Consider the following 12,210-nt stretch of genomic DNA (forward strand, 5'->3'; position numbering starts at 1 on the left):
GGTAGCTGACCCAAACTGCCTAGGGGTATATTCAATACCATATGACATCATGCACAGAATACACATTGGGGAAGCTAGTCAGGGAAGGAGCATCACAGATCATGAGCGGGCTGGGTCCCAAGTTTTAGGTGGTGAGCAATTGTATCACTCATTTTGTATCATTCTTTTATTAGTAATATTGTTGTTATCCTTTCTCTCCTTTTGTGCTGTCCTATTTAGCTGTCCTTATCCCAATTCATGAGCTTTTACCTTTTCCTTCCCATTTCTTTCTCCACCCCACCGAGGGGAAGGAGTGAGTGAGCAGCCGAGTGGTAGCTTAGCTGCCAGCTGGGCTAAACCACGACACAAACAAACATCATGCATTAGAGAGCTATTAACACAACAAGCAAGTTTTATGTCATCTGGTTAATTTTTCTTATATTTCTGGAAAGTAAAATAATTATTATTCTCAATATATTATGTTTTAATACCCACTCCTCCAGCTTTTCTGTATTGTATGAGGCCTTAATAAACATAAAATATTTAGATTTTCCTGAATACAGACTGGGGTATTCTTCATCTCAAGTACCTAGAGTACCCAGGAACTTCTAAATACATAGCAAGAGTCTTGCTCATTGACCTCCATCCTACCTGTTTCAAACTCATGTCCTGCTACATCTCAGTACTAAATGGAGAGAGAGGGAATCTTGAATTTAACAATGATAATGAAAGATTTCTTCATCTGACCTTGCTTTTATAAGCTTTTGGACATTTAATGAAAACGTGATACATAATTTGGAAGTGAAAAGTGTTGGTCATCAATCCCTACCACTACTGTCAGTTGTAGATTAATATGTTTATACTCACACAGAAGTAAATTAGTGCCATTGTTTTAGCTTTGATTAGTAAACTGCTACAATTTTATTCCAGTTTGATATTTTCAGGTTTTAAAATTTCCATCCAAGTGTGACAACATTTCTCTGTCTTTAAATTATAACTGGGAAAACTGTTTCCCTATTCTCAAACCTTCATGAGTAATCACAAGAGGTTTGTCTCAGTATAAAGTGATGTTGAGCCAGAGTAACAGCTCCCATGTCAATTCTCATCTTTCTGACTGCACAGATGGAGTGAAAGGACTTCCCTGTGGGCTTTTGGCAGCTAACATAATCAGATCACCTAACGGCTGTTCTAATTTTTTTATAAAAGGCTCCTAAATATAATCACTCATTCAGAATACCTCCGATTATTTCTTAACAAATAAGCAGTGGCTATCATTTCCACCTTTCCAATGAAATATATTGAATATTGTAGCAGCAAAGTGGGCAGCACCACCTCTAGTTATGACTACCTACTTTCTGTTACAAGATCTTATTTTAATTTATTTGGAGACAAAGAATCAGACAGATTAATGGGGCAATAAAAGACGTATATTTTTCCCTTAATTTAACAGATGGAACAAAACAAACAAAGAAAAAAAAAAAGGCAGAAACCCATGGATCTCAAGGCCTAGATCTGCAGCTGATGAAAGTCAGCACTGCACTGTGTTTCTGAGGAGCTATGCTGATTCATTCCAACTGAGAACTTGACCTGGCTCAAAAAGCTGGATAATCAAAGATGTCAGTCTACTTTGGAAAGTTTCCTTAAATGGCAGCTCCTGTAACCTATGGGGACTTGGAAGAGCTTTCTTTCAACTCGCTCATCTGTATAATCTCTTTCTACCTGACAATTAATCGCAGCAAATACGTTTTTCATGTCATTTCCAGCACATCTCAAAAGGAAGGCATACACCCTTTCTCCCAATGTGCCAAAGAAAGAGAAAATATTCTTTGAGTTTGAAAAGACAGAAAAAACTGTCTGACAAAAAGCTGAATCAATGATAATATATAGAAGTGTGTTTATTTTATATTTGTTTTCTTTGTATTAAATGAGTGGGAAGCAATAAATCCCCATCATCAATAATACTTTGACTTAATTCACCACTGTATTACTTCAGCTGCATCTCAGTATACTTCCATTGACCTTACAGGAAAGCTACATCACTGTGAAGGCAGACTAAAACATTCTTTATTCAAATCCTTTATTATCTGCCATCTCTATTTTTCACATCTACTGAATTTTCATACATATTATGAACTTTTGTTTTATTATGTACATATAGAAGCAGACATATAGTGTGTCCTTCTGTGGGTCTGTACACATGCTCAAGTATATATACACTATCTGTGTACACATACTGCAATAGGTTCACTGTGCATACTGGTTCTTATCAGATAATTGCTCAAGTGTAAACTGCTTCCCATGTCATATTTTAGCAGGTTGCTAAGGACATTTAATGTGTTCTGAAACTGCTCGGTTTTGGTTCCACATTGTGAGTTTATAATGCAACCTGGGTTTTTTTATACTTAATGCTTTGTATTATGTGTTGCAAATAAGTATTTAATTTACACTTCAGTTAACAGTCATTTATTGTATAGCAAAAATCAATTGACTCCTACAAGGACACTTTTTATGATTTAATTCATTCACAAAAAAACTCAGTTGATATCGTAATATCCTCAAAATTGCATCAACAATGCATAAAAATGAATGTATTATTAGCAATGATTAGTGGATATCTAACTGACATGAAACAAGATATATAAAGAAAATTAACCACCAATTAGCATACTTCCTTAACATCAAAAAGTATTTAAATTAATTTAGTCTTTTATTAATTAATTCAAATCAGATTTACCTTCTTGGTTTATAAGACAACCCAATTACTAAAGAAGGCTTTTAGCTTTGCAATGTGAGTAATGGAAGCGTAGCTATATCAACAATATTTATGCATCTCAATTCAGTAGCATCGGATTGTAACTTATATTGCATCTGCTATAACACACACACAAATAGCATACTACTTTTGACTTAAAAAATTCACAGGATTTCCATAAAACTGCTGCAAATTGTAGTGAAACAGTTAAACATTTAAATCACCAACAATGGTTAGCCAGTTAGATATTTAGCTTCACTGATGCTGCACTGTCAGGGGAAGAGTGGAGGAGAGCTACAGAAAGTAGCAAAATGAAGGTGAGGGATGCTGAACGTACGGCGAGCTTACCTCTCTAGCCTCCCCCAGTCGTCTGGCTTCAGTAGGCGTGATGCAAATTGAGATGATAAGTGGTGATAGTCTGTGGCTACTGAAGTAGAAAACTTTGAGACCTGACAAAGCTTGAGAACACTGGAGAATACAGTGCTAACAAAACAGTGTAGTTATTTGTTTTATTTATATCAGCTTATCAAACATTAGGATGAAGGTTCTAGGTTCTAGCCGTCCTTGGCAAAGTGATTAGACTGAAACTTAACAGAAGCACAAAAAGCAGCTGAACAGGCATTCTCTGTTCAAAACCATACATTTTCCACTTTCTCACACACAAAGCTTATTTTCCCTAGAGTGAAAAATCCATTCCTGTGCCATTTCTTCACCTTAAATTTTCTCAGGCATCAGCTCAAATGCAGAGGCTTCACAGGCTGTTATAAAGGTCAACATATATAAGCTATTTCCTTTGCCAATCTTGAGAACAAAATCCAAAATCAGTTTTTCAAATCAGCAAACCCTATTGTATGGCCCAAGAAATGTGAGGATGTTGAAGATGAAAACCAAATTCCTCAATCTGCTGTCAGAAACCACCAGGCAAAACCTGCATACTTAAAAGAACATACGTCTCTCTTTGTAGCTCAGAAAGTCAGACACCATCTCTACATCGGTATAAATTTCCAGCTAATTTAAGAGGTAGACTTAAAAACCAAGTACTGCAGCTGCTGAACCCTTAAGTCAAGGACTGAATAACAGTTGTAAAGACTGCACCAAAAATGTACAGTTGGCCAGAGGCTGATAGAAAGGTTATGCTGACAATTGTTTAATATAATTGTCTTACATAGCTGACGTATAACAAGATAACTAACAAGGAATGACTTTGTTAGGCAGATCTAGTGGCACACAGTGGTACCAGCTTTAGCCATACCCTGAACTAACAGGACACAAGCCAGCTTATGCCTGGAAGCTGTTTAAGTACATTGATGAGAATTGCACTTGCTCTAGTTCCTGTCACTCAGCCCCAAAGCTAGCTCACCTCCTGCCAGCTTAGCAAAGGGGCAAGCAATGCACATGACTTCTTGCCTTATTCTTTACCTGTTTTCCCAGACTATGTTAATCATGTTATTCAACTCTGCAGACAGTTAATTCTTTGTAATACCTCATATTTTGGTTAGTGGTAGACACCAAGAAATACCTTCTACTGTGTCCTCTTTGTTAACCAAAATGAATAGTGAGAATAAAGCATTTTGTATATTGAAATTACATCAGAGGAGTTAAAGACTTTTGTACCAGTCACAAGGAAATGCATAGCTTAGATTGTTTGCCCATTGTCCAACACCTAGTATAGTAGACATTTCACTGGAGGCTGTGACTCCCAGACACCACCCATTGTGCCAATAACTAGTCATTCCAGATTTCAGCACTGAGTTTTTCTTATTAGCAAATGTTTTCCAGTTCCAATACAAAGCCAAAATCTTTACTAGGTGTAGCAAAGGACTTCTGTCTCTCACCTACTCTTTGAGCTACTACAGTCTGTTGTGCTGACTATTCATGTGTCCAAGAAAGACAAGAGGAAGGACAAAGTTATCCCATGTTCAGATCTTACCCCAGCATGGACTTACTGTATAGCGAGGGCCATATCGTGGACTGGAAACTGAAATGACAGATCTCCAAAAACTAGGAGAAGATTACACATAGTCTAAGAAATTTCTAAATTAGCTTTCATACCTTTTGTCTAGCTTGATCAGAAAGCTAGTCTGAGAATCATAAATTGCTCTGACACAACCAACAGAGTTTGTTACCTCACTTCAGGTCTGTTTAAAGTTATTGAAAATAGGATTTATGTAGCTCTTTAGTCAACAACTTCATAAAAAGCCTTATCACAATGATTGTTAAAGTTCTTCAAAGTCAATTAAACCTTGCAATAAGAGCTAAGCAAAAAGTTCTGTTAAAGCTGCAGGTGGCAAAATTATCTAATTCACCCAGTCTTTAATAGGAAACCTTAAAGGCAGCTTTTGTTATTTCCCAAGGTTTCTTAAAAGGTGTTTTAATAAACACTTTTCTGTTGTTGTGAATCTTTTCATCCACCTTATATCTTGTAGGCATTATCAACCTTAACTTATCTCAAAAATCTTCATTAAGTCTCATGTTGATTATTTCTAGCTTGGACCTCTCTTTCTCATTTAATGTTTTTAATCATTGATTCCACAGAGACTAGCTTTGAGGATTTTTTTTTTTTTTCCCCACTTTGGGTCACACCAGGGCTACTTCTATGAAATTCAATTAGAACCTTATAACAGTTCTCTATAAATTTCATCACTTCAAAAAACAAACAGTAAGATCTTGAAAGAAGCACTCTGTGACTGCCGGAAGGGGTTTATTAGCACTTTGTCAGAAAAGTGTATTTGTTTGGGGCAGATCAATCAAATCTGCTTCACATGACAAGTCCTTGAGCTCTGAAGAGTGTGGACCTAATATTCAGATTTTATTTTTTTAAAAAAGAGCCAGCACTCCATCTTAGTGTGAAAGACTATAGAATGAGCTGGCTCTTAACCGCAAAATTATTGCTTCAGAACATTTACTTTTACCTTCAACTTTAGGTAAAGGCATGTTCTCAGAACGTTTGTTTTGTCACCTTGATCTGGGCCACCAGAATAGCCATTAAGACTTAGCAAAAGATTGCATTTCCTTTTTCAAGTCATCATTTCCCAAGGATGTCTTCTATCTGCAGGACACTGACTGATTTGACAAACATAAGGCATGTGTTCATTAGGAGAATTTGCAATAGAATAATTACACCAATGTCCCTTAAGTTTAAGTCAGCAACTGAAGTCCCACACTACAACTGCACAGAACATCTATACTAGGAGATTGCAGTGATGTTACTGCATTCACTGGTGGAAATGTCACTTGTAGAGTATGCTGCTATAAAGCAGGTCACCTTAAGATCTTTTCTCTTTATCTCCAAACTGTCAAGAATCGAAAAGAGGTGATCAAAGTCAAATACTTTTAAAAAGGGATTGTGCTGGTTTTAGCTGGGATAGGGTTAATTTTCTTCAAAGTTACTGGTATGAGGCTATGTTTTGGATTTGTGCAGAAGATTGTTGATAATGCAGAGATGTTTTCGTTATTGCTGAGCAGTGCTTACACAGAGTCAAAGCCTTTTCTGCTTCTCACACCAACCCACCAGTGAGAAGGCTCGGGATACACAAAAAGCTGGGAGGGGACACAGCTGGAACAGCAGACCCCAACTGACCAAAGGGATGTACCATGCCCTATGACATCATGCTCAGCATATAAAGCTGGGGAAGAAGAAGGAAGTGGAGGACATTCAGAGTGATGGCATTTGTCTTCCCAAGTAATCGTTACGTATGATGGAGCCCTGCTTCCCTGGAGATGGCTGAACACCTGCCTGCCCATGGGAAGTAGTGAACGAATTCCTTGTTCTGCTTTACTTTTGCATGCGGCTTTTGCTTTACCTATTAAACTGTCTTTATCTCAACCCATGAGTTTTCTCACTTTTACCCTTCTGATTCTCTCCTCCATCTCACTAGGGGGAAAATGAGCGAGCAGCTGCGTGGTGCTTAGTTGCCAGCTGGAATTAAACCATGACAATGATCAACAGCTTAAATCAGTCATGAGAAAAACTGAGAAAAGTTACGACGCAAAATGTAATCTCTTCATGGGTAAGTTAAAAACCAAAAAGAGGTAAATGTGATGATTTTACCATATGGGCTAAATCTTTCTCCTAAATTCCAAGGTGTTTTGGGTAATTATATTTTTGTCACGTGAACCGTAATGCATGAACAGTTTCAGGAAACAAGATCATACTGCCTTGATTGTTGTTTAGGCATTCATTTGGGATATGACAGAATTTTTCCTACACATTAGAGAAGAGTTGAATTCGAGTTACTCAATGACTCAAATATTCTGCAGAATGCCTTACATCTTGTCACTTATCTACTTTTTGTACATTATTAAACACTCAAGACAAAGAGAATCTCTACCCAATGGTTACTGTATTCCGTTAAAATAGAGACCTGAACTATATTGTTTATTATGTACAAAAAAAAGGAAAAATTCCAACAGGAGTAACAGAGTGTATATGTAAATGATTAGGCCAATCACTCATTCCGTGCAAGATCCAGCTACAAATTTTACGTCTTCCAAATACAACAAAAGGAGGAGTAGAATTTAGACTGTTCACATCTAATCATAGCATTTAAATATTTATGCTCAATATATGTGCAGTTTTGACTAGAAAATACATTTTGGCTTGAACTCCTCCTCAGTGAAAGTTGCTTTGAAATGTTTGGCTTAATATACCAAAAAATATCAAAAAAAATCAAAACTCAAACAATCACTTTCAACAAATTACTATTTCAAACAAGGGGAAACACTGTCAGACAATTCTCAAGCAATTGTATCTTCTGAACAGTTTTACAGCAGTGTAATTCTATCAATTCCCATTTTTTTTCCTCTAGATTATGTTAGAAGTCAGCTGAAATCACCGCTGCACTCTAGTGACTTTGCACATGAGTCAATTTGAGCAGTGTAATCATCATTCAAGAGTTCTGACTCCATGTAAATGTTTTATGGTTGGGTGAATAAAGGTAGAGGGAGTATAATTATCCAGTACTGACATCCAATGTATGTTTAATATTTCCAGCAATATTCTAAGAACCTGCCTTTTCCAATCAAATGTGCTTTACTGGATATCCTCAGGCCCAAGCATTCAGACTTCCAATGCTCACTAAAATCAATAGGAGCTTATAGCCTGTGCTGTTTAAAAACTAAATACCTTGATGCTCTGGATTATATTCTGTCATGATTTGCGCAAGAAGAGACCAAAACAGTAGCAGAGAAAGATTAAACTCAAAAATTCTGTCTCCTGGGGCCACTCTTTTAATCATTCATCTCTACACTTTCACCTTAAAATTGTCAAATTCTTTGTCGCATGGAAATTTGTAAAGAAGAAATCTGTGAACAGAGTTACTACATAAAATACCTAGAGTTATTTTAGAGAGCTCTGTTGAAAGAAAATAATATTAGTCTTTACTGAATAGGCCACTAGAGTTACTGTTCACATATCTCTGCTTCAGCATTCATTTTCTATTTCTGTTGAAGTACATCTGAGTTTTTTATTATTTGCTTTTGCTTGCATTTTTATCACTGATTACATTAAGCGTGTATTGGCTTCCTAAGTACAGTGAATACAATATGAATTCTTTATGCAGTCACTGTTTAGATTATCATTATTTTCCTTCTCACCTCAATGTCATCACAAACATCACACCTTTCGTAACCTGATGTTGATTTAATGACTTGACTTGATCATGAAAATAAAGCCTCTTCTTTTCCAAGCTGCTTAATATATTTGTTTTAAGAATAACCGAGATCTCAAGTGACTCTGCAAACAAATTAAAACCACCACAAAAAGTTTTGTGCTAAAAGATGATTACAGGAGTTTGAATGCCAAATTAACGAACAATCTAAAGATTTTACATATCTCCCAAATTATAAATAGTTTCACCAAATCAAGCAGCAGAAAATTAACATTCTTTAACTGCTGTTTTTTAATTTATCCGTTTATAAGACTTCAACTGGAAATTCATGAAATAATCCCAAACCTCTGGTATAATTGCCAAAATACATGTTGAAAACTTGTCGATTCAATTAGCTTTCTGAGGACAGTGACCTGGATGAAAAAAATCATTCTGACATATTAGCTGAAATAGTCAAACTGAGTGTCATCTTGGCTGATGGTAACAGAAATTGTCTCAATCCCTGGACAGAGTTTGCCAGGCATAGCTACCATAACTGCCCTCTGTTCAGCCCTGGCACCCTTTCCTCCACTTTGACCAACATTCAAATACAGAAATCTTGACATCTCTTAATACCACCCTGGCAAGAATTCAGATCTCTCCGATACAGATAACTTCACAGTATAATAGAAACATTCGTTAGTCACGAAAGTGAAATGGAGATGTACAGGCAGGTCTCTGTCCATTCTTAAGGTTCATATATTTATGACGTAATCAGACCAGATGTGAATGCTTTGTTTCCTGAATCAGTCTTTTAAGATTCACCCACCTCACAGCAATTCTTAAGTGCACATCGACTTAATCAAGTATAAATTCTTAAATAATTCAGGAATAATTCTAACAGTGACAAAGGGACTCCTGTGCTTAAAAGTAAGTGAATGTGTAAGACCAGATGTTATTGATGAAAAAGGCATGGTCAAATACGAGAAAAATATCACCCCATGGTACATGGAATTTATTGCTCTATGTGTACAAACCTGGAATTTCATTGTAAGCATATGTTTCTAACTTCTCTGTGCTATACACTTAAAGGAGAATACTCCTTAATGTTCTTCTTATTTTCCTGTCTTTGTATATTAAAAAGGTGCTTGCCTTGCAAATAGGACATAGACTGCTAAAATATTGGCATTTTATTGTAATTATGTCTATTTTGCCATATAATGCTCACCATGAACAGTTCAATTCTCCCACTGGGAGGTAATTTTGTCTTGCTATTAGTTTGGCCTGCAACAAATAACATTATTATAACTGTTTCACATTACTGTTCACAGTGGGGAAAAACATCAAAAACCTTTGAACACTTGAGATATAGGGCCAAGAATTGGAAATAATATGGTCATAGGTTATCGACACTAGTTGGTTCCATCTTGGCTAGCACTAGAGGCCAGCCTACAGAGGAAATTAAGCCTGTCTCTAGTCATTGTATTTCTATGCCAAAGTTGGAGGTTTTTAAAGAGTTAGTGGCCTGAGAGGCAGAAAATAGGATGAGCAAAAAGGGTATAAAATGAATTTATAGCAATTAACAATGAGTATATTGCATTAACACTCATTTATTCTCGGGCAGGATTTCTTGGCTTTCCTTCCTATTCAATGATCATTGTGTCAACAATGCTACACTGTCATGAGGGGAGATTTGAATGGGGAGAACATAAGGAAAAGGACAATATAAGAAATAAAAAAATAGAGACATGTAAAGAAGGAAAATACAGAGAAAAACTTTTCTATAATCTTGTGAAATTATTTGTTTAAAATTCTTGTGAGCAAGTCTGAGCCATCTGTATTCAGATAATCCAAATTAGGAGAGAAGTCAGGGAAACAAAGATGACTGAAACATTTTAATACAGAGCTACTTTCTATAAGACATGCAAATCTCATTCTGATTCCATAAAAATCTCCTCTCCTTTAGCATTCAGTCTACCATTATTAAAAACAATGCATTTTAAGTGTTTCTTAAGGTTCCCTGCAGATTCATATAAAAAGGGCAAAACTTCTTAGTCTACAGAGAAAAATAACAGTTGGTTGTTCTGGGTTACTGAATCTGCAAATAAATCATTTGCAATAGAAGGCAACACAGCAAAAAATACAGTCAAGATTCCAAAAGTAAGTATAATACATAACATGTATATTTTAGGAGCGGAAATGTGTTTCAGGATTATGTGATATAGTAGATTTTAGAGTTTTAGACCTAAATCTTATCTCTCCTGAATGACTACACTCCTCTCTCGGCAACAGAACTAATGTAACTGAACTAGTCTACCTGAAAAAATGCCTCCCTTCGCTGTTACAGCTGCAGTGTATTAAGATCCAGTATGTATAGAGAATTTGCAATGTTTTAATGGCAAAATGAACCTTCCTAGATACTTCACACAAGTGAAAACGAAAAGCAACAAAAATGTCATACTATTTCTAACACATACAACTACAACAGAATATGTAAAGCCATCATCTAGTTTGGGATTTTGGAACTATTACGGTGTGTTTGTCCCAGCTAGCAGCCAAGCACCCACACAGCCGCTCACTCCCCTCCCCAAGAGGGGCAGGGGAGAAAATAAGAATACTAACAGAGAGAAAACTCATGGATTGTAAAAAAGACAGGGAAATCACTCACCAAGTACTGTCATGGGCAAAATAGACTTGGAGAATTTAGCTTAATTTAACATATTTAATTACTGATTTGGGTATTGGGAAACAAAGACAATAAAGATTCAAACACTTGGGGTAAACACCTTTCCTCCTCCTTTCCCAGGCTCAGCTTCACTACAAACACCTCCTTTCCTTCCCACTTGCTCATCTCCTCCCACCTTCTTAATGGCCAAAGGCTACGCTCAGTTCCTTTGGTGATGCAACACGCGGTGCAGGAGGCCAGAGTGAGGGTATAGTGGCTTTTTTCAGCCTCTCATTGTTTCTCACTTTTTTCTTCCACTGCTCCTTCCTTCATACTAGTTTCCTCTGCTCTGCTGCTCTGTCATGGGCTATCCACAAGCCACAGTCCCTTTTGGGGAGCAGCTGCTTCTGCATGAGTTATCCACAGACCCCAGACCCTTCTGGGGTGTACTTTGCCAGCATGGAGCACCTCCTACTTATCTGTCCTTGCTTTGCCTTTTTTCTCCCTTGTCCTAATGGGGGGCAGGGAGAGTGATGAGCAGCTGTAGGATGGTTAGGTGGCTGTTTGTTGGGGCCAATCCGTCACAAACTGTAAAGATCACATAGAAATACGAATACCAAATACCTGTTTGGGTTTTTTTTCAGAAAAATAGCAAAAATAATGCCAGAGGTCTGAACTTCAGGGCTGGCCAAATTCAAATTGAAAGCAAAATGAAAACAAAACGAGATGAACACAAAAGCAACCCACATAACAAGAGCACAAATGCTTACAGAACTTTTTTTTTACTTGCTAAATCTTACTTCTCCTTAAACACAATACAAAAACCTTGTCTATTTAATTGCATGAAAATATATAGAGATCACATTTTTTAGGCATCCAGTTGAGCCCATTCTTATATTGGATTAGACTATGGTAATAAACTAGAATGCGCTTTTGCATATTGCAATGGATGTAAGTCATAGCCCTGACGGGAGAGTCTGAATGAAAGTGATAATTGCAGAGGGAGTATCAGGAAGATTTCTGATACCTCACCTCCAGGGATGGGGCCTCCACCACCTCCCTGGGCAGCCTGTTCCAATACTTCAGAACCCTCTCTGTAAAGAAATTCTTCCTGATATCTAACCTAAATTTCCCCTGGCCTAACTTGAGGCCATTCCCTCTCATGCTGTCATTCATAACATGGGAGAAGAGACTGACCCCCATCTCCCTACAACTTCCTTTCAGGT

The sequence above is a fragment of the Tauraco erythrolophus genome, chromosome 7 (genome assembly GCF_009769465.1).
Source record: "Tauraco erythrolophus isolate bTauEry1 chromosome 7, bTauEry1.pri, whole genome shotgun sequence".
Lineage (NCBI taxonomy): Eukaryota > Metazoa > Chordata > Aves > Musophagiformes > Musophagidae > Tauraco > Tauraco erythrolophus.